The sequence below is a fragment of the Bufo gargarizans genome, chromosome 2 (assembly GCF_014858855.1).
Source record: "Bufo gargarizans isolate SCDJY-AF-19 chromosome 2, ASM1485885v1, whole genome shotgun sequence".
In the NCBI taxonomy this organism is placed as follows: Eukaryota; Metazoa; Chordata; class Amphibia; order Anura; family Bufonidae; genus Bufo; species Bufo gargarizans.
The window spans coordinates 201,630,881-201,656,594 of record NC_058081.1 but is presented as its reverse complement, the minus strand read 5'-3'; the positions used below and the strand labels follow the sequence as shown (position 1 = coordinate 201,656,594).

Below are 25,714 nucleotides of genomic sequence, written 5' to 3'. Positions count from 1 at the left end.
ACTATGTATTATAGAAGTAGAGAAATTGAAACTTGGAAATTTGCACATTTAAAAAAAAAAATTGGTAAATTTGGTATTTTGTTATAACTAAAAATGAATTTTTTTACTCCATTTTACCACTGTCATGAAGTACAATATGTGACGGAAAAAACTATCTCAGAATGGCCTGGATAAGTAAAAGCGTTTTAAAGTTATTCACACATAAAGTGGCACTGGTCAGATTTGAAAAAAAAATAGCCTGGTCCTTAAGGTGAAAATGAGCCCGGTCCTTAAGGGGTTAAGATATAAGCACTGTAATTCAGTCTCTATTTTCCATGAAATTCATTGTTGTTGTGCTGCTTTGACATTACCTCAAGCAAAGCTTGAACTATTCTTATTTGTTAGAAAATGCCATTTCATTCTCACCTATTGTTCTTCATAACAAAAATTTGACATTTGAAAACATTCTGCCCCATAGCAAAATTTAAAATGGCCTTCCCCAAGGTAATGTTTGTGCACAAATATGTGCAACTGCATCTACTGGAAAAAAAAAAAAGTGCAACGGAGGTAAATATGGCATTATAATGCAGATCAGTCATCAGGGGAATGGTGTGATGAAAAAGTCAACATTTAAACCCGTTATAAACAGCGTATCGAGTTCATAAATCCAACTTAGCTCCTTTTCTTTGAGGATCCTCTGTCTATCTCCTCCTGTCCTAAGCTGTGGTACATGATCGATAATACAATATCATAATTGGCTCACATTGCATTGAAGTTTTGGGACAGGTAAGTCGCACATGCCTTTCTGGATAATGGTTTACTGTTTACTAATGCATTGTTTTTATTCAATGTTGGTCTCTCCGACGTACAGAAGGTCACATGGACATTGCATAGTATATATCACAAACTGATCTGACACGTGTAGGATCACTTCAAAGTAGAATTACAGTTGCAGTAGATCAGACATGGGAAGATACTTATCTTGGTTTTAGAGAATACAGTTTGTACAATCTTGGGACCAAATGCAACATCAGATGTAATTAGTTTGTCCCTCAGATGACATGGTCTCCTTTGTGCCATTATAGGAGGTGATTAAAATTCCTCAATGTGTGGCACCCTTCGCCATATGATGTCCCAGTACTCATATATGTCCAACCTTACTGATGATTTTACTATGTGCTGACAAATAGGACTCAAGGAGTGGAGTTTTTAGATCTACACTGAAGAAACAATAGTCATAAATAACATAGCAACAGAAAAGTTGATTATTACAACAAGAGGAATGAGGGCCCTGCTCGCAAGAGCTTACAATCTATGAGGGGATAGGGGGTGACACAAAAGGTAGAAGTGCTTGTTATGTACGATAGTCCAGCCATCTTGGGAGAATAGGGGAGCAGATATAAAGCCACATGAGCCGGTCAGCAGCCAATATACGAAGTGCTTCTGGGTGCAGTGGAGGCTTAGCTTCAGGGAATGATAAATGGGTTATGGGAGGTTAGATCAAGGGAGGTGATAGGCCACCTTAAAAAGATGAGTTTTTAGCAAACACTTAAAACTGTGCATGTTGTGATTAAGCCTGTTTTCTTGGGGTAGGGCATTTCAGAGAACTAGTGCAGCTCGGGAGAACTCTTGTAGCCAGGAGAGAGAGGTTCGGATTTTTGTGGAAGTCAGTCGTAAGTCACTGGCTGAACGGAGAGCACGGGTAGGGTGGTAGACAGAGATGAGGGAAGAGATGTAGGGTGGTGCAGCACTGTGGAGGGCTTTGTGGGTGAGGATGAGCAGTTTTAATTGGATTCTATAGTGTATGGGTAGCCAGTGCAATGACTGACACAGGGTGGAGGCATCAGAGTAGACGTTGGACAGATAGGTGACGCTGCTGCATTAAGAATAGATTGGAGAGGGGAGAGTCTGATGAGAGGGAGGCCAATTAATAGTGAGTTGCAGTAATCAAGGCGGGAGTGGATCAGGGCAACAATGAGAGTTTTTGTTGTCTCCATAGTGAGAAAGGGGCGGATACTAGAGATGTTGTTGAGGTGCAGGCGACATGAGCGGGAGAGAGATTGAATATAGGGGGTGAAAGAAAGATCAGTGTCAAAAGTCACCCCGAGACAGCGGACGTGCTGCCTAGGAGTGATGACGGTGTTGCACACCGAGAGGCAGACATTAGGTTTGGGTAGGTTAGTAGATGGAGAGAACACAAGAAGTTCCGTTTTTGAAAGATTTTGTTTCAGATAGAGAGAGGACATAATGTCAGAGACTGCAGAGAGACAGTCACTGGTGTTCTGTAATACAGCAGGGGATGAAGTGTATAGTTGTGTGTCATCAGCATAGAGAGGGTACTGGAAGCCAAATCTGCTGATGGTCAGTCCAATTGGTGCTGTGTACAGGGAGAAGAGGAGAGGGCCTAGGACTGAACCATGAGGAACTCCAACAGCTAGGGGGAGAGGTGAGGAAGTGGAGCCAGCGAATGATACACTGAAAGAGCGACCAGAGAGAACACTTTAGGCCAATGGATTGGAGCATAGCGAGTAGGAGATGGTGGTCTACAGTGTCAAAAGCTGCAGAGAGGTCAAGGAGAATGAGCAGAGAGTAGTTGCCATTGTAATTTGCTCTCATGAGGTCATCTGTCACTTTGGTGAGGGTAGTTTCTGTCGAATGCATGGGGCGGAAACCAGATTGTAATGGATCAAGGAGAGAGTGATCAGAGAGATAGCTGGTAAGGCGAGAGTAGACCAGACGCTCCAGGTGTTTAGAGATGAGAGATTTTTTTTATTAATGGAGTAATGATAGAGTGTTTGAAAGAGGAGGGTAAGATACCACAAGGGAGGGAGAGGTTGAAGATTTTTGTTAGGTGAGTGGTGACAGCCGGAGAGAGAGACTGGAGTAGGTGTGAGGGAATAGGATCAGAGGCGCAAGTGGTAGGACGAGAAGAAGAGAGGAGCCTGGAGACTTCTTCTTCCGTGACTGGGTCAAATGTGGACAGTGAGCCAGAGGAGATGCGGGGTGGGGGGAGGGGGATGAATAGCACTTAGTGGCTGGGAGCTGATTTAATGACGGATTTGTTCTATTTTCTCTGTGAAGTAGGCGGCTAAGTATTCAGCAGAGAGGTCTGTGGTGGGTGCCTGAACTTTAGAACTGAGAAGGGATTGGAAAGTGTCAAAGAGTTTTTTTGGGTTGTTGGACAGTGAGATTAGAGTGGTGAAGTAAGTCTGGTTAGGTGAGGTTGAGGGCAGAGTTATAGGTCCGTAGCATGAATTTGTAATGGAGGAAATTCTCGGGTGTGCGAGTTTTCCTCCATAGGCGTTCAGCACTCCTGGAGCAATGCTGTAGGAAGCGAGTTTGCGGTGTACGCCAGGGTTGCTTTGGTCTGTGTTTGAAGGTTCTGAGGGTAGGGGGCTTCTTAGGGTGTCATTGTAGTGATTTACAGCCTTATCGGGGCAGGAAAGGGAAGAGATTGGTGACAATGATGCATGTAGAGTGTCTGTAAGTGTGTGGGGGTCAATGGCCTGTAGGTTTCTGTGCATGTAATAGGTAGGGGAGTGCTGGGATGGGTACAGATTTGTGAGAGTGAAGGAGAGGATATTGTGGTCAGAAAGCAGTAGAGGAGAGTTATTAAAGTTGGAGATTGAGCAAAGCCTGTAGAAAACCAAGTCAAGTGTGTTAGCGTCTTTGTGTGTCTGAGAGTTAGAGCGTTTAGAAAGGCCCTTAACCTATGATGCAGACCCAGGGACAAACTCCCTTAAAACCTTGCCCATGAAGATGACAATAGTTGACAAAATAAGTCACTACCAGATACAAGTGGTCAATTTGATGGATTATGAAGCCTTTAGGGTTAGTTTTTTAAAGGTATTTACACCTCAAAGTTACTCAATTGGTTCGTAATCTCTTTTCACCTGGTTTCAAAGTTAATGAGCGTTTTGCACCCAAGGACTGCAGATACTTTGACCATAATCTTATTAACCACCTAAATGGTTTGCCGGAGCTCAGATTCGGCTGTGGGAAAAGTACTTAACTGCTCTGCCCAAGCTGAGCTTGGGCAGAAGTGGAGGGGGGAAGGGCTGTTTTAGCTGCTAATATCTCCTGAATATTAGCAGCTAGAAGCATGGAATTGTTCTTGTTTAAAAGCTGGTATTCTGGACCAAAAAGACAGCATTAGTCCAAGCTAAACAGGAAATATCACTGTTAGAAATTGAGTAGGGAATAATGGGTAAAACCGGCTTTTACTTTCACTTTAAGCTGCATTTATTGCATCCCGATTTCTGACAGTAATATCTTCCCATGTACTGAAGATAATGCTGTCATTCTGGTATTGTCTGAAAGCTTGGAATGCCAGTTTTCAAACAATGCAAATCTCCATATCATACGAAACCAGAGATATGAGCAGCTAAAGAACACGCCCCCCCCCTCCCCCCTTCAGTCTGGAGGAGGAGCGGGAGCAGTTGCAGAGCTGACAGGCTGCAGAAGGAAAGGAAAAATAGTAAAAATATATAGAAACGTGGCATTATCATCATTGTACGGACCTACATAATAAAAATATGTTACTTTTACCACACAGTGGACACTGTAAATAAAATTCACAACGTAATGTAAAAAAATGCTGTTTTTTTTACCTTTCTCACAAAAAATAAAATAATAAAAGTTATTTAATACACTATACAGTGGATATAAAAAGTCTACACACCCCTGTTAAAATGTCAGGTTTCTGTGATGTAAAAAAATGAGACAAAGATAAATCATTTCAGATCTTTTTCCACCTTTAATGTGACCTATAAACTGTACAACTCAATTGAAAAACAAACTGAAATCTTTCAGGTAGAGGGAAGAAAAACTATAAAAAAACTTTTGATTTTATTACAGCACTCAGTGTTTTTAGGTATGAATCTATCAGCATGGCACATTTTGACTTGGCAAGATTTGCCCACTCTTCTTTGCAAAAACACTCCAAATCTGTCAGATTGCGAAGGCATCTCCTGTGTACAGCCCTCTTCAGATCACCCCACCGATTTTCAATCGGATTCAGGTCTGGGCTCTGGCTGGGCCCTTCCAAAACTTTAATCTTCTTCTGGTGAAGCCATTCCTTTGTTGATTTGGATGTATGCTTTGGTTCGTTGTCATGCTGAAAGATGAAGTTCCTCTTTATGTTCAGCTTTCCAGCAGAAGCCTGAAGGTTTTGTGCAAATATTGACTGGTATTTGGAACTGTTCATAATTCTCTCTAGCTTAACTAAGGCCCTAGTTCCAGCTGACGAAAAACACCCCAAAGCATGATGCTGCCACCACCATGCTTCACTGTGGGTATGGTATTCTTTTGGTGATGTGCAGTGTTGTTTTTTGCGCCAAACATATCTTAATTAATTAATTGTGTCCAAAAAGTTCAACTTTGGTTTCATCAGACCATAACACCTTTTCCCAAAGGAAACTTCAGATGTGTTTTTGCAAAATGTAGCCTGGCTTGGATGTTTTTCTTCGTAAGAAAAGGATTTCGTCTTGCCACTCTACCACATAGCCCAGACATATGAAGAATACAGGAGATTGTTGTCACATGTACCACACAGCCAGTACTTGCCAGATATTCCTGCAGCTCCTTTAATGTTGCTGTAGGCCTCTTGGTAGCCTCCCAAACCAGTTTTCTTCTCAACTTTTCATCAATTTTGGAGGGACGTCCAGTTTTTGGTAATGTCACTGTTGATGATGATTGTCTTCACTGTGTTCCATGGTATATCTAATGCCTTGGAAATTCTCTTGTACCCTTCTCCTGACTGATACCTTTTAACAATGAGATCCCTCTGACGCTTTGGAAGCTCTCTGTGGACCATGGCTTTTGCTGTGGGATGCGACTAAGAAAATTTCAGGAAAGACCAACTAGAGCAGCTGAACATTATTTGGGGTTAATCAGAGGCACTTTAAATGATGGCAGGTGTATGCTGACTCCTATTTAACATGATTTTACTTCAAATTGTTTTCTATTGTTTCTTAGCGATATTGAATATATACTGAAATTCAATAAAAGAGTCGCATTGACAATGTCTTAGATACATCAGCATGCTTAAGTGACAATCATTACATCTGATACAATGATATTAATAACATCAGTAGATCGCTTCATCAGGCATAACATAACACAACTGTGGGGGATGAACATCCTCCAGAGGGGATGGGATGGGGAGGGGGAAAGATGGGGGTGAGGAAAGTCCAAGGGGAAGAGGGTAAAGGTACAGTAGAGGCACGATAGAACTTCGTGTCCCAGTTATATTTCTAGGCATGGTATATCTCCTTATCACAATTATGTCACTAACTGAACTATTTCTATAGACCTTGTCATAACCATCAGGGGGTACCATCTTAGTCAGTAAATCCCCTAAACTCCTTCCACGGCCTCCATATATCTGCAAAACGTTGGGGTGTCCTGGAATCCCAGTGAGCTAACTGTTCCATTCTATAAATTTGGTCACACTTCAGATACCAATGTTGCATAGATGGGGGTTCGGGTTTCTTCCAATATACCGCCACAAGAATACGTGCAGCAGCTAGTAATATTTTACACAAGATGTTATTCTCCTTCAATCTTTTACCAGCTACTTCTCCTAGTAAACTAAAAAGACATAACTTGGGCGACGCCCGGACTGGTACTCTACTTATACGGGATAAATCCCCACAGATCATTTGCCAATAAGTTTGTATTTTAGTACATGACCACCAAATATGACTCTGAGTCCCGACATCATGATCACATCTCCAGCAAATGGGGCTAACCTCTGGGAACATAGCATGTAAACGTTGTGGTGTATAATACCAATGCGTAAGAACTTTGTAGCTGTTTTCCTGCAGCTTTACACACCGAGATACTTTTCCTGGAGCTAATAAAACCCTCTGCAATTCCCCTTTATCAAACTTTATAGCTAGTTCCTCCTCCCATTTATCAATGAATCTACATCTAGCCGTAATAGTGAAGGAATTAATTGAAGTGTATAACTGTGAGATCTTCTTTTTAGGTTCCAGTTTTTGCAAGGCCATTTTTTCAAATTTCGTATGTTGCGTGCCCCATATTGGAGCTCTAGTCAATTTTTTGAACACTTGATAACAGTGTGCTATTTGGAACATAGTACAATGTGTCAGGGCAGGATGTGACTCCAACTCTGACAATGATGGTAAATCAGTATCTGGGCACAAGGATAATATCGGCGTCAAATTATTCTTAACTTCCTCCTTGACCGTGTTCCAGAAACATAGACTGGACTGACACATAACATCCCTCACTTGCATAAGTAAAGCATAGTTAGGCATCAGTTTTGGTAACATGTTCAAACTACACCACCGTATTATTGTGTTCTTAGTGATCGAACTATGTGTTTTCAATATTTTATTAACCTTTATCAGATCAAGGAAGAGTAAGGAGCGTAACGGAATGTTCGACATCTCTTCCTCCACCCTAATGTCCAGACGCCCTGGAGTAGGGCGTAGCCAATCCAGGCCCCTGGTACAAAGAATAGCTTTATGATAAGTGTATACATCTGGTATTCCCATACCACCGTTCGTAGGGTGCCGGATCACATAAGCTGAGGGTATCCTCGCTTTCTTTCCTCCCCACAAAAACTGGAGAAAAATCTTCTGGACTTTTTGAAAGAAAGCTAAAGGGATAGAGATCGGCAAGGCTTGTAGATAGTATAGTACTTTTGGGAGAAGTATAGTTTTTATCAGGGATTTTCGGCCGAACCAAGAGACAAACGGGATATCCCAACTACCAATTAGTTCTTCTAGTTGTTTAGGAATAGGTAGAAAATTCTCACCATATAGTCGGTCAAATTCAGGGGTAAGTTCTACTCCTAGCCTATTTAACATGATTTTGAATGTGATTACTTAATTCTGAACACAGCTACATCCCCAGTTATAAGAAGGTGTGCACACTTATGCAACCACATTATTATTATTTTTATTTTTGTTTCTTCCCTCCACCTAAAACATTTCAGTTTGTTTTTCAATTGAGTGATACAGTTTATAGGTCACATTGAAGGTGGAAAAAGTTCTGAAATTATTTATCTTTGTGTAATTTTTTTTTTTAAGGCACAGAAACCTGACATTTTAACAGGGGTGTGTAGACTATTTATATCCACTGTATATACCCCAAAATGGTTCCTAAAAAAATTACAACTAATCCCTTAGAATATATATAGCCGATTGAAGGAGTAAGGTAAGCAAAGTATACTTTAATTCAAAGAATATATACTGCAATAGTACAAAAAATACTCAATTTTATTAAGAAAATCACAAAAGACACATGATCAGCACTGGTCACAAATAAGACAATACATACAGGTTACAATACATGTTAAAAACCAAGTGAACCGATGGTGGGCTGCCAATACATATATCTAAGGTAAAGTGCAAGTGCATAATTATACCCAAATGGTCATGAGTAGTGGGCATATAGTATCAAAAAGCTGTAGCTATTAGATACCACAAATATCCACATGTATATATGTGTCAGAATTTGCCACAAGCCGGTGTGAAGATATACACCAAAGTTATCAAAATTAGGGCAATAACAATAATCAAAATTGTATTTGACACATGATGGAAACCATTATATATACTGACCAATTGATTTGATTGTATCGTGCAGCAATACCACCGGTCCACTCCCCAACGCACGTTTCGCGTACAGCTTTTTCAAGGGGTATGGGTAAGGGGTAATCCCTTAGAATGACCAAAAAAAAAAAAGAAGATAAATGATGACTGCTAGAACACAAAGGGGGGAACTATTATTGGTCCTTAAAGGGACACTGACAGGCCCTATAAACATATTTAGTGCTTGAAACGGCTGACATCATCACACAGATGTCAGCCGTTTAACCCCTCCCATGCCACGGTCCGTAGGGACCGCTGTATGGAAGGGGTAAACAGGGAGGGAGCTCCCTCCCTCTCCCATTGGGGGCTCCTGTGACCTTTCAGCCCCCGATTCTTGAAAAAATAAATAATAAAAACTATCATGAAATATAAATTTTACCCACCTTACTTCCCAAAAAAGGTCATGTACGTATGTACGCCAAAATAGTACCAATCAAACCATCACTTCAGACTAAAACATGATTTTTTGGCTTCAAAAATGCTTTTTTATGTTAAACGAAAAAAAATAAAAAATAAAGTAGACATATTAGGTATCACCGCCTCCGTAAGAACCTCCTCTATAAAATACCACATGACCTAAACCCTGAGATGAACATCGTAAAATAATAATAATAATAATAAATAAATAAAATGGCATTCCCAGAATGATCCAAACATGAATTAGACATATGGGGAATGTAAAGTAATAACTATTTTTGGATGTATTACTATGTATTATAGGAGTAGAGAAATTGAAACTTGGAAATTTGCCAATTTTTTAAAATTTTGGGTAAGTAAAAGCGTTTTCAAGTTATTCACACATAAATTGACACTGGTCAAAGTTGCAAAAAATAGCCTGGTCCTTAAGGTGAAAATGAGCCCAGTCCATAAGGGGTTAAGCATAAATATCTGGCATGAAATTTACCAAATCTTAACCTCCTCAGATTGCGCATAATCTACAGTATATTTAAAAGGGTTGTCCTACCATAATGACCTATCGCCTACAGGATAGGTGATAAATATCAGATTGGGTCTGACTGCTGGAACACCCACTGATCATGAAAAAAGGGGTCGTGAGTAGGGATGAGCGAACTCGAACTGTATAGTTCGGGTTCGTACCGAATTTTGGGGTGTCCGTGACACGGACCCGAACCCGGACATTTTCGTAAAAGTCCGGGTTCGGGTTCGGTGTTCGTCGCTTTCTTGGCGCTTTTGTGACGCTTTCTTGGCGCTTTTTGAAAGGCTGCAAAGCAGCCAATCAACAAGCGTCATACTACTTGCCCCAAGAGGCCATCACAGCCATGCCTACTATTGGCATGGCTGTGATTGGCCAGAGCACCATGTGACCCAGCCTCTATTTAAGCTGGAGTCACATAGCGCCGCCCGTCACTCTGCTCTGATTAGCGTAGGGAGAGGTTGCGGCTGCGACAGTAGGGCGAGATTAGGCAGATTAACTCCTCCAAAGGACTTGATTAACTGATCGATCTGCAGCTGTGGATCATTGAGCTGCTGATCCTCAATTGCTCACTGTTTTTAGGCTGCACAGACCGTTTGTCAGTCTCATTTTTCTGGGGTGATCGGCGGCCATTTTGTGTCTTGTGGTGCGCCAGCACAAGCTGCGACCAAGTGCATTTAACCCTCAATGGTGTGGTTGTTTTTTGGCTAAAGCCTACATCAGGGTGAAGCTGTCACACCAAGTGCATTTAACCAGCAATAGTCTGTTCATTTTTTGGCCATATACAAAATCAGGGGCAAGCTGCGCCTGTCACCAAGTGCATTTAACCCTCAATGGTGTGGTTGTTTTTTGGCTAAAGCCTACATCAGGGTGAAGCTGTGACACCAAGTGCATTTAACCAGCAATAGTCTGTTCATTTTTTGGCCATATACAAAATCAGGGGCAAGCTGCGCCTGTCACCAAGTGCATTTAACCCTCAATGGTGTGGTTGTTTTTTGGCTAAAGCCTACATCAGGGTGAAGCTGTCACACCAAGTGCATTTAACCAGCAATAGTCTGTTCATTTTTTGGCCATATACAAAATCAGGGGCAAGCTGCGCCTGTCACCAAGTGCATTTAACCCTCAATGGTGTGGTTGTTTTTTGGCTAAAGCCTACATCAGGGTGAAGCTGTCACACCAAGTGCATTTAACCAGCAATAGTCTGTTTATTTTTTGGCCATATCCCAGTCTAATTCTGTCACTAAATCCATACCGGTCACCCAGCGCCTAAATACTAGGCCTCAAATTTATATCCAGCTAAATCTGTCCCTAGTGCTGTAGCTGGGCGAGTTATTTAGTGTCCGTTCAAGCACATTTCTTGTTCTGGGTTGAAATACAATTCCCAATTTAGCAATTTCATAATTTAGTGGTTCCTGCTATATCAGAGCTATTTGAAATCTATCCCAAAAAGGGTATATAATATTGAAGGTGCACATTGGGTCATTCAGAATAACTTCACACACACCCGCTACTGTGTATTTCCAAGTCTAATTCTGTCACTAAACCCATACCTGTCACCCAGCGCCTAAATACTAGGCCTCAAATTTAAATCCCTCTAAATCTCTCGTTACCGCTGTACTGTTGTTGCTGGGCAAGATATTTAGTGTCCGTCAAAGCACATTTTTTGTTCTGGGTTGAAGTACAATTCCCAATTTAGCAATTTCATAATTTAGTGGTTCCTGCTATATCAGAGCTATTTGGAATCTATCCCTAAAAGGGTATATAATATTGAAGGTGCACATTGGGTCATTCAGAATAACTTCACACACACCCGCTACTGTGTATTTCCAAGTCTAATTCTGTCACTAAACCCATACCTGTCACCCAGCGCCTAAATACTAGGCCTCAAATTTAAATCCCTCTAAATCTCTCGTTACCGCTGTACTGTTGTTGCTGGGCAAGATATTTAGTGTCCGTCAAAGCACATTTTTTGTTCTGGGTTGAAGTACAATTCCCAATTTAGCAATTTCATAATTTAGTGGTTCCTGCTATATCAGAGCTATTTGGAATCTATCCCTAAAAGGGTATATAATATTGAAGGTGCACATTGGGTCATTCAGAATAACTTCACACACACCCGCTACTGTGTATTTCCAAGTCTAATTCTGTCACTAAACCCATACCTGTCACCCAGCGCCTAAATACTAGGCCTCAAATTTAAATCCCTCTAAATCTCTCGTTACCGCTGTACTGTTGTTGCTGGGCAAGATATTTAGTGTCCGTCAAAGCACATTTTTTGTTCTGGGTTGAAGTACAATTCCCAATTTAGCAATTTCATAATTTAGTGGTTTCTGCTATATCAGAGCTATTTGAAATCTATCCCTAAAAGGGTATATAATATTGAAGGTGCACATAGGGTCATTCAGAATAACTTCACACACACGCTTCTGTGCATTTCCAAGTCTAATTCTGTCACTAAATCCATACCGGTGACCCAGCGCCTAAATACTAGGCCTCAAATTTATATCCCGCTAAATCTCTCGTTACCGCTGTACTGTTGTTGCTGGGCAAGATATTTAGTGTCCGTCAAAGCACATTTTTTGTTCTGGGTTGAAGTACAATTCCCAATTTAGCAATTTCATAATTTAGTGGTTCCTGCTATATCAGAGCTATTTGAAATCTATCCCAAAAAGGGTATATAATATTGAAGGTGCACATTGGGTCATTCAGAATAACTTCACACACACCCGCTACTGTGTATTTCCAAGTCTAATTCTGTCACTAAACCCATACCTGTCACCCAGCGCCTAAATACTAGGCCTCAAATTTAAATCCCTCTAAATCTCTCGTTACCGCTGTACTGTTGTTGCTGGGCAAGATATTTAGTGTCCGTCAAAGCACATTTTTTGTTCTGGGTTGAAGTACAATTCCCAATTTAGCAATTTCATAATTTAGTGGTTTCTGCTATATCAGAGCTATTTGAAATCTATCCCTAAAAGGGTATATAATATTGAAGGTGCACATAGGGTCATTCAGAATAACTTCACACACACGCTTCTGTGCATTTCCAAGTCTAATTCTGTCACTAAATCCATACCGGTGACCCAGCGCCTAAATACTAGGCCTCAAATTTAAATCCCTCTAAATCTCTCGTTACCCACCGCTGTACTGTTGTTGCTGGGCAAGATATTTAGTGTCCGTCAAAGCACATTTTTTGTTCTGGGTTGAAGTACAATTCCCAATTTAGCAATTTCATAATTTAGTGGTTTCTGCTATATCAGAGCTATTTGAAATCTATCCCTAAAAGGGTATATAATATTGAAGGTGCACATAGGGTCATTCAGAATAACTTCACACACACGCTTCTGTGCATTTCCAAGTCTAATTCTGTCACTAAATCCATACCGGTGACCCAGCGCCTAAATACTAGGCCTCAAATTTAAATCCCTCTAAATCTCTCGTTACCCACCGCTGTACTGTTGTTGCTGGGCAAGATATTTAGTGTCCGTCAAAGCACATTTTTTGTTCTGGGTTGAAGTACAATTCCCAATTTAGCAATTTCATAATTTAGTGGTTTCTGCTATATCAGAGCTATTTGAAATCTATCCCTAAAAGGGTATATAATATTGAAGGTGCACATAGGGTCATTCAGAATAACTTCACACACACGCTTCTGTGCATTTCCAAGTCTAATTCTGTCACTAAATCCATACCGGTGACCCAGCGCCTAAATACTAGGCCTCAAATTTATATCCCGCTAAATCTCTCGTTACCGCTGTACTGTTGTTGCTGGGCAAGATATTTAGTGTCCGTCAAAGCACATTTTTTGTTCTGGGTTGAAGTACAATTCCCAATTTAGCAATTTCATAATTTAGTGGTTCCTGCTATATCAGAGCTATTTGAAATCTATCCCAAAAAGGGTATATAATATTGAAGGTGCACATTGGGTCATTCAGAATAACTTCACACACACCCGCTACTGTGTATTTCCAAGTCTAATTCTGTCACTAAACCCATACCTGTCACCCAGCGCCTAAATACTAGGCCTCAAATTTAAATCCCTCTAAATCTCTCGTTACCGCTGTCCTGTTGTAGCTGGGAAAGTTATTTAGTGCCCGTCAAAGCACATTTTTTGTTCTGGGTTGAAGTACAATTCCCAATTTAGCAATTTCATAATTTAGTGGTTCCTGCTATATCAGAGCTATTTGAAATCTATCCCAAAAAGGGTATATAATATTCAAGGTGCACATTGGGTCATTCAGAATAACTTCACACACACGCTTCTGTGCATTTCCAAGTCTAATTCTGTCACTAAATCCATACCGGTCACCCAGCGCCTAAATACTAGGCCTCAAATTTATATCCCGCTGAATTTGAATACAATACATTGGGCCAAATAATATATTTGTTGTTGTGGTGAACCATAACAATGAGAAAAACATCTAGTAAGGGACGCGGACGTGGACATGGTCGTGGTGGTGTTAGTGGACCCTCTGGTGCTGGGAGAGGACGTGGCCGTTCTGCCACATCCACACGTCCTAGTGTACCAACTACCTCAGGTCCCAGTAGCCGCCAGAATTTACAGCGATATATGGTGGGGCCCAATGCCGTTCTAAGGATGGTAAGGCCTGAGCAGGTACAGGCATTAGTCAATTGGGTGGCCGACAGTGGATCCAGCACGTTCACATTATCTCCCACCCAGTCTTCTGCAGAAAGCGCACAGATGGCGCCTGAAAACCAACCCCATCAGTCTGTCACATCACCCCCATGCATACCAGGGAAACTGTCTCAGCCTCAAGTTATGCAGCAGTCTCTTATGCTGTTTGAAGACTCCGCTGGCAGGGTTTCCCAAGGGCATCCACCTAGCCCTTCCCCAGCGGTGAAAGACATAGAATGCACTGACGCACAACCACTTATGTTTCCTGATGATGAGGACATGGGAATACCACCTCAGCATGTCTCTGATGATGACGAAACACAGGTGCCAACTGCTGCGTCTTTCTGCAGTGTGCAGACTGAACAGGAGGTCAGGGATCAAGACTGGGTGGAAGACGATGCAGGGGACGATGAGGTCCTAGACCCCACATGGAATGAAGGTCGTGCCACTGACTTTCACAGTTCGGAGGAAGAGGCAGTGGTGAGACCGAGCCAACAGCGTAGCAAAAGAGGGAGCAGTGGGCAAAAGCAGAACACCCGCCGCCAAGAGACTCCGCCTGCTACTGACCGCCGCCATCTGGGACCGAGCACCCCAAAGGCAGCTTCAAGGAGTTCCCTGGCATGGCACTTCTTCAAACAATGTGCTGACGACAAGACCCGAGTGGTTTGCACGCTGTGCCATCAGAGCCTGAAGCGAGGCATTAACGTTCTGAACCTGAGCACAACCTGCATGACCAGGCACCTGCATGCAAAGCATGAACTGCAGTGGAGTAAACACCTTAAAACCAAGGAAGTCACTCAGGCTCCCCCTGCTACCTCTTCTGCTGCTGCCGCCTCGGCCTATTCTGCTGCTGCCGCCTCGGCCTCTTCCTCCGCCTCTGGAGGAACGTTGGCACCTGCCGCCCAGCAAACAGGGGATGTACCACCAACACCACCACCACCACCTCCGTCACCAAGCGTCTCAACCATGTCACACGCCAGCGTTCAGCTCTCCATCTCACAAACATTTGATAGAAAGCGTAAATTCCCACCTAGCCACCCTCGATCCCTGGCCCTGAATGCCAGCATTTCTAAACTACTGGCCTATGAAATGCTGTCATTTAGGCTGGTGGACACAGACAGCTTCAAACAGCTCATGTCGCTTGCTGTCCCACAGTATGTTGTTCCCAGCCGGCACTACTTCTCCAAGAGAGCCGTGCCTTCCCTGCACAACCAAGTATCCGATAAAATCAAGTGTGCACTGCGCAACGCCATCTGTAGCAAGGTCCACCTAACCACAGATACGTGGACCAGTAAGCACGGCCAGGGACGCTATATCTCTCTAACTGAACACTGGGTAAATGTAGTGGCAGCTGGGCCCCAGGCGGAGAGCTGTTTGGCGCACGTCCTGCCGCCGCCAAGGATCGCAGGGCAACATTCTTTGCCTCCTGTTGCCACCTCCTCCTTCTCGGCTTCCTCCTCCTCTTCTTCCACCTGCTCATCCAGTCAGCCACACACCTTCACCACCAACTTCAGCACAGCCCGGGGTAAACGTCAGCAGGCCATTCTGAAACTCATATGTTTGGGGGACAGGCCCCACACCGCACAGGAGTTGTGGCGGGGTATTGAACAACAGACCGACGAGTGGTTGCTGCCGGTGAGCCTCAAGCCCGGCCTGGTGGTGTGTGATAATGGGCGAAATCTCGTTGCAGCTCTGGGACTAGCCAATTTGACGCACATCCCTTGCTTGGCGCATGTGCTGAATTTGGTGGTGCAGAAGTTCATTCACAACTACCCCGACATGTCAGAGCTGCTGCATAAAGTGCGGGCCGTCTGTTCGCGCTTCCGGCGTTCACATCCTGCCGCTGCTCGCCTGTCTGCGCTACAGCGTAACTTCGGCCTTCCCGCTCACCGCCTCATATGCGACGTGCCCACCAGGTGGAACTCCACCTTGCACATGCTGGACAGACTGTGCGAGCAGCAGCAGGCCATAGTGGAGTTTCAGCTGCAGCACGCACGGGTCAGTCGCACTACAGAACAGCACCACTTCACCACCAATGACTGGGCCTCCATGCGAGACCTGTGTGCCCTGTTGCGCTGTTTCGAGTACTCCACCAACATGGCCAGTGGCGATGACACCGTTATCAGCGTTACAATACCACTTCTATGTCTCCTTGAGAAAACACTTAGGGCGATGATGGAACAGGAGGTGGCCCAGGAGGAGGAGGAGGAGGATGAGGAAGAGGGGTCATTTTTAGCACTTTCAGGCCAGTCTCTTCGAAGTGACTCAGAGGGAGGTTTTTTGCAACAGCAGAGGCCAGGTACAAATGTGGCCAGCCAGGGCCCACTACTGGAGGACGAGGAGGACGAGGATGAGGAGGAGGTGGAGGAGGATGAGGATGAAGCATGGTCACAGCGGGGTGGCACCCAACGCAGCTCGGGTCCATCACTGGTGCGTGGCTGGGGGGAAAGGCAGGACGATGACGATACGCCTCCCACAGAGGACAGCTTGTCCTTACCCCTGGGCAGCCTGGCACACATGAGCGACTACATGCTGCAGTGCCTGCGCAACGACAGCAGAGTTGCCCACATTTTAACCTGTGCGGACTACTGGGTTGCCACCCTGCTGGATCCACGCTACAAAGACAATGTGCCCACCTTACTTCCTGCACTGGAGCGTGATAGGAAGATGCGCGAGTACAAGCGCACGTTGGTAGACGCGCTACTGAGAGCATTCCCAAATGTCACAGGGGAACAAGTGGAAGCCCAAGGCCAAGGCAGAGGAGGAGCAAGAGGTCGCCAAGGCAGCTGTGTCACGGCCAGCTCCTCTGAGGGCAGGGTTAGCATGGCAGAGATGTGGAAAACTTTTGTCAACACGCCACAGCTAACTGCACCACCACCTGATACGCAACGTGTTAGCAGGAGGCAACATTTCACTAACATGGTGGAACAGTACGTGTGCACACCCCTCCACGTACTGACTGATGGTTCGGCCCCATTCAACTTCTGGGTCTCTAAATTGTCCACGTGGCCAGAGCTAGCCTTTTATGCCTTGGAGGTGCTGGCCTGCCCGGCAGCCAGCGTTTTGTCTGAACGTGTATTCAGCACGGCAGGGGGCGTCATTACAGACAAACGCAGCCGCCTGTCTACAGCCAATGTGGACAAGCTGACGTTCATAAAAATGAACCAGGCATGGATCCCACAGGACCTGTCCGTCCCTTGTCCAGATTAGACATTAACTACCTCCCCATAACCATATATTATTGGACTCCAGGGCACTTCCTCATTCAATCCTATTTTTATTTTCATTTTACCATTATATTGCGATGCTACCCAAAGTTGAATGAACCTCTCCTCTGCCTGTGTGCTAGGCCTAAATATATGCCAATGGACTGTTGCAGTGGTGGCTGACATGAAGCCTGATTCTCTGCTATGACATGCAGACTAATTCTCTGCTGACATGAAGCCAGATTGTCTGTTACGGGACCTCTCTCCTCTGCCTGGGTGCTGGGCCTAAATTTATGACAATGGACTGTTGCAGTGGTGGCTGACGTGAAGCCTGATTCTCTGCTATGACATGCAGACTGATTCTCTGCTGACATGAAGCCAGATCCTCTGTTACGGGACCTCTCTCCTCTGCCTGGGTGCTGGGCCTAAATTTATGACAATGGACTGTTGCAGTGGTGGCTGACGTGAAGCCTGATTCTCTGCTATGACATGCAGACTGATTCTCTGCTGACATGAAGCCAGATCCTCTTTTACGGGACCTCTCTCCTCTGCCTGGGTGCTGGGCCTAAATTTATGACAATGGACTGTTGCAGTGGTGGCTGACGTGAAGCCTGATTCTCTGCTATGACATGCAGACTGATTCTCTGCTGTCATGAAGCCAGATTGTCTGTTACGGGACCTTTCTCCTCTACCTGGGTTCTGGGCCTAAATTTATGAAAATTGACTCTTACAGTGGTGGGTGACGTGAAGCCTGATTCTCTGCTATGATATGAAGACTGATTCTCTGCTGACATGAAGCCAGATTGTCTGTTACGGGACCTTTCTCCTCTGCCTGGGTTCTGGGCCTAAATTTATGAAAATTGACTCTTACAGTGGTGGGTGACGTGAAGCCTGATTCTCTGCTATGATATGAAGACTGATTCTCTGCTGACATGAAGCCAGATTGTCTGTTACGGGACCTTTCTCCTCTGCCTGGGTTCTGGGCCTAAATTTATGAAAATTGACTCTTACAGTGGTGGGTGACGTGAAGCCTGATTCTCTGCTATGATATGAAGACTGATTCTCTGCTGACATGAAGCCAGATTGTCTGTTACGGGACCTTTCTCCTCTGCCTGGGTTCTGGGCCTAAATTTATGAAAATTGACTCTTACAGTGGTGGGTGACGTGAAGCCTGATTCTCTGCTATGATATGAAGACTGATTCTCTGCTGACATGAAGCCAGATTGTCTGTTACGGGACCTTTCTCCTCTGCCTGGGTTCTGGGCCTAAATTTATGAAAATTGACTCTTACAGTGGTGGGTGACGTGAAGCCTGATTCTCTGCTATGATATGAAGACTGATTCTCTGCTGACATGAAGCCAGATTGTCTGTTACGGGACCTTTCTCCTCTGCCTGGGTTCTGGGCCTAAATTTATGAAAATTGACTCTTACAGTGGTGGGTGACGTGAAGCCTGATTCTCTGCTATGATATGAAGACTGATTCTCTGCTGACATGAAGCCAGATTGTCTGTTACGGGACCTTTCTCCTCTGCCTGGGTTCTGGGCCTAAATTTATGAAAATTGACTCTTACAGTGGTGGGTGACGTGAAGCCTGATTCTCTGCTATGATATGAAGACTGATTCTCTGCTGACATGAAGCCAGATTCTCTGTTACGGGACCTCTCTCCTCTGCCTGGGTGCTGGGCCTAAATTTATGACAATGGACTGTTGCAGTGGTGGCTGACGTGAAGCCTGATTCTCTGCTATGACATGCAGACTGATTCTCTGCTGACATGAAGCCAGATTCTCTGTTACGGGACCTCTCTCCTCTGCCTGTGTGTGTGCTGGGCCTAAATATATGCCAATGGACTGTTGCAGTGGTGGCTGACGTGAAGCCTCATTCTCTGCTATGACATGCAGACTAATTCTCTGCTGACATGAAGACAGATTCTCTGTTACGGGACCTCTCTCCTCTGCCTGGGTGCCGGGGCCTAAATATCTGAGAATGGACTGTTCCAGTGGTGGGTGACGGGAAGCCAGATTCTCTGCTATGGAACCTCTCTCCAATTGATTTTGGTTAATTTTTATTTATTTAATTTTTATTTTAATTCATTTCCCTATCCACATTTGTTTGCAGGGGATTTACCTACATGTTGCTGCCTTTTGCAGCCCTCTAGCTCTTTCCTGGGCTGTTTTACAGCCTTTTTAGTGCCGAAAAGTTCGGGTCCCCATTGACTTCAATGGGGTTCGGGTTCGGGACGAAGTTCGGATCGGGTTCGGATCCCGAACCCGAACATTTCCGGGATGTTCGGCCGAACTTCTCGAACCCGAACATCCAGGTGTTCGCTCAACTCTAGTCGTGAGACATTCAATTACATTACCGCCAATCTATGTACACAAGGGACCACGTTCCCTTGATCATGGCGGTCCTAGCAGTCATATCCCCACCAATCAGACATTTATCACCTGTCGTGTCATAGCTGTTTAACCTTTTCACATTCCCTATCTGTAAAGCTTTTCTTTGGGTGTAAAAAATAAAATTAAATAAAAATTAAAAATCTGGCCCAAAATATGTGTCAAACTAAAATAGAAACGCTCGCCTGTTAAAGGGCCTGTGTCCACTTCTCTAGTTATTCACTATCCACAGGATCAGGGATAACTAAGGGATTCATGGGGGTTTGAACGCTGGAGCCCCCACTGATACCCCTTCTTGACTAAGTGGCAGGTCTAGCATATGCCCTACCTCTCCATCCATTCTCTATGGGATCACCGGAGATGGCGGAGTACAGCTCTGGTTATTTCCAGTGGTCCCAAAGAGAATACATGGAGCAGCAGGGCATATGTGTGGCCTGCCACACCATCAAAAAAGGGGAGCAGGACCCATTCCTGGGATCAGTGGGGGTCGCAGATTTGGACCCCACTAATCATATAGTTATGCCCTATGGTGTGGAGAGGATAACTTAAAAACTTGGACAACCCCTTTAAATCCTCCACCACCAGTATCTCTTTACATAACAGCTGTGATGCCTGTAAACACAGAATATCATCACTGCCGCCATGTAAAACATACGTGTTACTACTGGAGAATGTGACACATTGTGCAGAATTTTTCAGGCATAAGTCCAACCCCCTTTGCAGGTCACAACCTTTAACAAAGTCCAAGCAAGGGTGCTAGAGGAGCAATGTGAGCAAAGGAACAAACGGAGGGTCATACCTGAAGCAGAGGCATTAGGGTCACCTGAGGCAGGGTAATAGTGGGGATCCTGGAGCAGGGGTAACTGGAGAAGAGGCAATATTAGTGGTGCATTTAGAGTGGGGGCATCTGGAGCTGGGACACTTATGGGAGTGCACCTAAAGCAGAGGCATTACGGGATCCTGGAGCAGGGTTATTAGGGGATGCGACTGGAGAAGAGGCAATATTAGAGGTGCATTTAGAGTGGGGGCATTAGGCGGCATCTGGAGCTGGGCATTTATGGGGGTGCACCTAAAGCAGAGGCATTGGGATGGGACCTAGGGCAGAGTCCCGCCAATGTCACTCTGAACTCTGCAGAAAGCAGCACACATTCATAGATCTGTGTCTGCTATAAACAAATCCCCTATTTCCCCCTTACAGTCTCCTACAGCTCACTATTCTCACACACCGTAGAAATTAGCCAGGCAGATCGCAGATAATTCCTTCTCTCCAGCAACCACAGTTTTCTGACAGCAGGGAGAGCAGGAGGATGGCCATATATGTTCTTTCCTCCTTCACTGCCAGCAGTCCAGGAAATTTAGAAGATACTGTAGGGCCTTCTATACAATTTACACCAGTAGGAGGCTGCATCACTGTGTGATACTGCCACCTAGTGGCTACAATAATTATCTCTCCTGAGAAAGGAGAAAAAATTGCTCCTCCATATTTTCCCTGTGCGCAGGAAAATTGGGGGCCCACCGAGGAATCCCCAACCTCCCCGGTGGGCCAGTCCGAGCCTGTCAAAGGGTGTGGCTTAGCTGGAAAGATGGATGGTTTAAGATGCAACATTTTAGCACAAAACTCTTTCACAAAATAAGCCAAACAATAGGTGGTATAAAATTAGAAAAAAGTGTGAAGCCATGCCCCATTAATCAATCAGCCTGAGCCAACGTGAGAAATTTTGATTAAACTTTATAAAAATTTAAGCTGTCTACATTTTGGACAGGATTAGTAAATCTGTCCAATATATTTTCTCCAGTGGTGCTATTTTTAAACACAAGGCACTTCATTAAAATATATTAAAGGGATACTCTTGTTTTTATTTTATTATTTGTTTACTAGCAGAAGAACCCGGCTTCGCATGGGTATATTTCATCTATTTCATTTAATGTTTGTGTGTGTCATTAAAAGATATCGACAGTATCCACAATAACAGTGACATCTACAGTACCCTGCCCCTTCAACAGTGACCTCCACAGCGGCCTTCCCCCTTAACAGTAACATCCACAGCGCCCTACCCTTGTGACCTTCAGTGACCTTCACAGCAGCCGCCCCTTTATTAGTGACCTCCACAGTACCTCGTTTCGTTAACAGTGATTTCCACAATAACCCTCCCCCTTAACAGTGATCTGTACAGAGCTCTGTTCCCTTAAAATGTGACCTCCACAACACCCTGCCCCTTAACAGTGACCTCTATAGCACCCCGCCCATTAACACTGACCTCCATAGTGGACCACCCCCTTAACTGTGACCTTAACAGTTCCCTGTCCCCTTAACAGAGACCTCCACCATGCATGGCCCTTTAACAGTGACCTTTACAGCATCCCGCCCCCTTATCAGTGACCTCCACAGCAGCCCGCCCCTTTAACAGTGACCTCCACAGCTTCCCGCCCCTTTATTAGTGACCTCCACAGTACCCCATTTCCTTAACAGTGATTTCCACAACACCCCGTCCCCTTAACAATAACCTCTACACTAATCTACCCCTTAACACTGACCTCCATAGCAGACCGTCCCCTTAACTGACTTCCACAGCAGCCTGCCCCTAGGGTGGCCAGAGGTCCAGTTATAGGCAGGACAGTCCAGCTTTCAGACTTCCTGTCCTCTGTCAGGTACAGAACCTGGACGGACACAGGGATGTTATTTTGAACAGCTCACTCTCAGACAGCAGCACTGTGCTGTGGGAGCATGAGCTGCAGAGAGAAAGTCACCCTCCCTCCCACCCCTGCAGCTGACAGAAGTTGATATTTACCTTAATTTGTTCAATTCCCGTTGGCTGCGTAGTGGGAGGGGGCATGGCTTAGCGGGACCTGGGAAAGTTTTTTTAAGTCAGTCTTTTGAGGGTGGCCACGCTACCTACCCCTGAACTGAGACCTCCACAGCACTCCGCTCCCTTAACAGTGTAATCCACAGCGCCCTGCCCCTTTAAAGCTGACCTGCAGCAGTAAAGAAAAATGGCTGGGTTGTTATGGAAACCTGGTGTAAAACTGTGTGTATGTGGAGACTAAGGGCCTGCGAGCTTCCATTGGCTGATAAGGGTCATGTGACCAGGCTTCTATTGGCTAATGCATTTTTGGGAATATCTTACACAGGGATGTCCCTTTGAACAGCTCACTCTAACTAACTGGATCGGGGGCGCGGCTTAGCGGAACCTGGAGGCAGAGTTTTTAAGTTCGTCTTTTGAGCGTGGCCTGAATAGCAGAGTTTTTAAGTTCGTCTTTTGAGCGTGGCCTCCACAGCACTCCACTCCCTTAACATTGTCATCCATAGCGCCCTGCCCCCCCTTTTTTTTTTTTTTATGAAAATTTTTATTAACGGGAACCTGTCACCGGGATTTTGTGTATAGAGCTGAGGACATGGGTTGCTAGATGGCCGCTACCACATCTGCAATACCCAGTCCCTATAGCTCTGTGTGCTTTTATTGTGTAAAAAAAAACGATTTGATACATATGCAAATTAACATAAAAGAGTCATATCTTACTTGTGTGACCAGAGAAGAGTCATATTTTCAAGCTCCGACTCATCTGAGATTTATTTGCATATGTATCAAATCGTTTTTTTCTACACAATAAAAGCACACAGAGCTATGGGGACTGGGTATTGAGGATGTGCTAGCGGCCATCTAGCAACCCATGTCCTCAGCTCTATACACAAAATCCCGGTGACAGGTTCCCTTTAAGATCAGGCATCAGAAAGAGATACATACAATGATTGTCGGTTAAAGATACATGGCATGTACAAGTCAGAGATGCAAGACAAAATACACTGTTGCGTATACAAGTCATTGCCCAGATCCCATTTTTTGTTTTTTACTCCAACCCCACCTCCCCATCCCCACAAGAAAAGCGAGATAAGATCTAGAACACCGTAGTAACATTGGCCAGTAATTAGAATAATAATCGGGGCCTGATGGGATACACCCAAAGCTATTAAAAGAGCTCAGCGGTGAACTAGCAAAACCATTAACAGATTTATTTAACCAATCACTGGCAACAGGAGTCGTCCCAGAAGATTGGAAATTAGCAAATGTTGTGCCCAGTCACAAGAAAGGTAGTAGGGAGGAATCGGGCAACTATAGGCCAGTAAGCCTGACATCAATAGTGGGGAAATTAATGGAAAACATACTTAAGGAGAGGATTGTGGAACATCTAAAATCCCATGGATTGAAAGATGAAAAACAGCATGGGTTTACTTCAGGGAGATCATGTCAAACTAATCTTATAGATTTTTTTGATTGGGTGACTAAAATAATAGATGGAGGAGGTGCAGTAGACATCGCTTATCTAGACTTTAGTAAGGCTTTTGATACTGTCCCACATAGAAGGCTTATCAATAAAGTGCAGTCTTTGGGCTTGGACTCCCATATTGTTGAATGGATTAGGCAGTGGCTGAGGGACAGGCAACATAGGGTTGTAGTCAATGGAGTATATTCAGACCAAGGTCTTGTTACCAGTGGGGTACCTCAGGGATCTGTTCTGGGACCCATATTGTTTAATATCTTTATCAGCGAAATTGCAGAAGGCCTCAATGGTAAGGTGTGTCTTTTTGCTGATGACACAAAGATTTGTAACAGGGTTGATGTTCCTGGAGGGATACACCAAATGGAAAAGGACTTAGGAAAACTAGAGGAATGGTCAAAAATCTGGCAACTAAAATTTAATGTTGATAGGTGCAAGATAATGCACCTGGGACATAAAAACCCAAGAGCAGAATATAAAATCAGTGATACAGTCCTAACCTCAGTATCTGAGGAAAGGGATTTAGGGATCATTATTTCAGAAGACTTAAAGGTAGGCAGACAATGTCATAGAGCAGCAGGAAATGCTAGCAGAATGCTTGGGTGTATAGGGAGAGGAATTAGCAGTAGAAAGAGGGAGGTGCTCATACTGCTCTACAGAGCACTAGTGAGACCTCATTTGGAGTATTGTGCGCAGTGCTGGAGACCATATCTCCAGAAGGCTATTGATACTTTGGAGAGAGTTCAGAGAAGAGCTACTAAACTAGTACATGGATTACAGGATAAAACTTACCAGGAAAGATTAAAGGACCTTAACATGCATAGCTTGGAAGAAAGACGAGACAGAGGGGATATGATAGAAACTTTTAAATACATAAAGGGAATCAACAAGGTAAAAGAATAGAGAATATTTAAAAGAAGAAAAGCTGCTACAAGAGGACATAGTTTTAAATTAGAGGAGCAAAGGGTTAAAAGTAATATCAGGAAGTATTACTTTACTGAGAGAGTAGTGGATGCATAGAATAGCCTTCCTGCAGAAGTGGCAGCTGCAAATACAGTGGAGGAGTTTAAGCATGCATGAGATAGGCATAAGGCCATCCTTCATATAAGATAGGGCCAGGGGCTATCCATAGTATTTAGTATATTGGGCAGACTAGATGGGCCAAATGGTTCTTATCTGCCGACACATTCTATGTTTCTATACTGGTGTAATACCCAGATCCCCATTCCGCTGCCCTTGAATTCCCCTACCCCGCCCAATTACCTCCTCCTTATCAACAAATTCTAACAAATAGCACCACTGATAGTCCAAATAGTTCAGATCATACCAACAGGTTGCCCAGTTTGCCGGCCAAATGTGCTTTCCTGTACCAGGTAGTATCCACAAATGGTTTCATAACCTCTTGTATCTCATAAGTGGTGAGTGAGTGCTCAATAAATGGTCTCCATTTATGAATAAAGTTCTGTGTGGCTTTCTCCTTACTATGTTCCGCATCTAGCCTATCCATTTACATAAGTACTTTCATAGTGCCAATTACCTCATCCAGCATGGGCACCTGAGATTTTAGCCATTTTCTCAATATGCATTTCTTTGCTGCAAGTAGCAGGACATGTGGTCCTTTGGTGCCCACTATGGTTGAGTCAGCCTCCTCCTGATCCCTGGGAAT

The 25,714-nt window shown here is 44.3% G+C and overlaps 1 protein-coding gene across 1 annotated transcript in view; it reads left to right on the top strand.

The window, feature by feature from the left end:
- The first annotated feature begins 611 nt into the window (after positions 1–611).
- LOC122927751 (TRPM8 channel-associated factor homolog) overlaps positions 612–25,714 on the top strand; it is a 92,768-nt gene continuing 67,665 nt past the window's right edge. The window contains exon 1 of the mRNA XM_044279896.1: positions 612–765. The gene's annotated coding sequence lies outside the window, so the exon portion shown is untranslated. The remainder of the gene's footprint in view (positions 766–25,714) is intronic.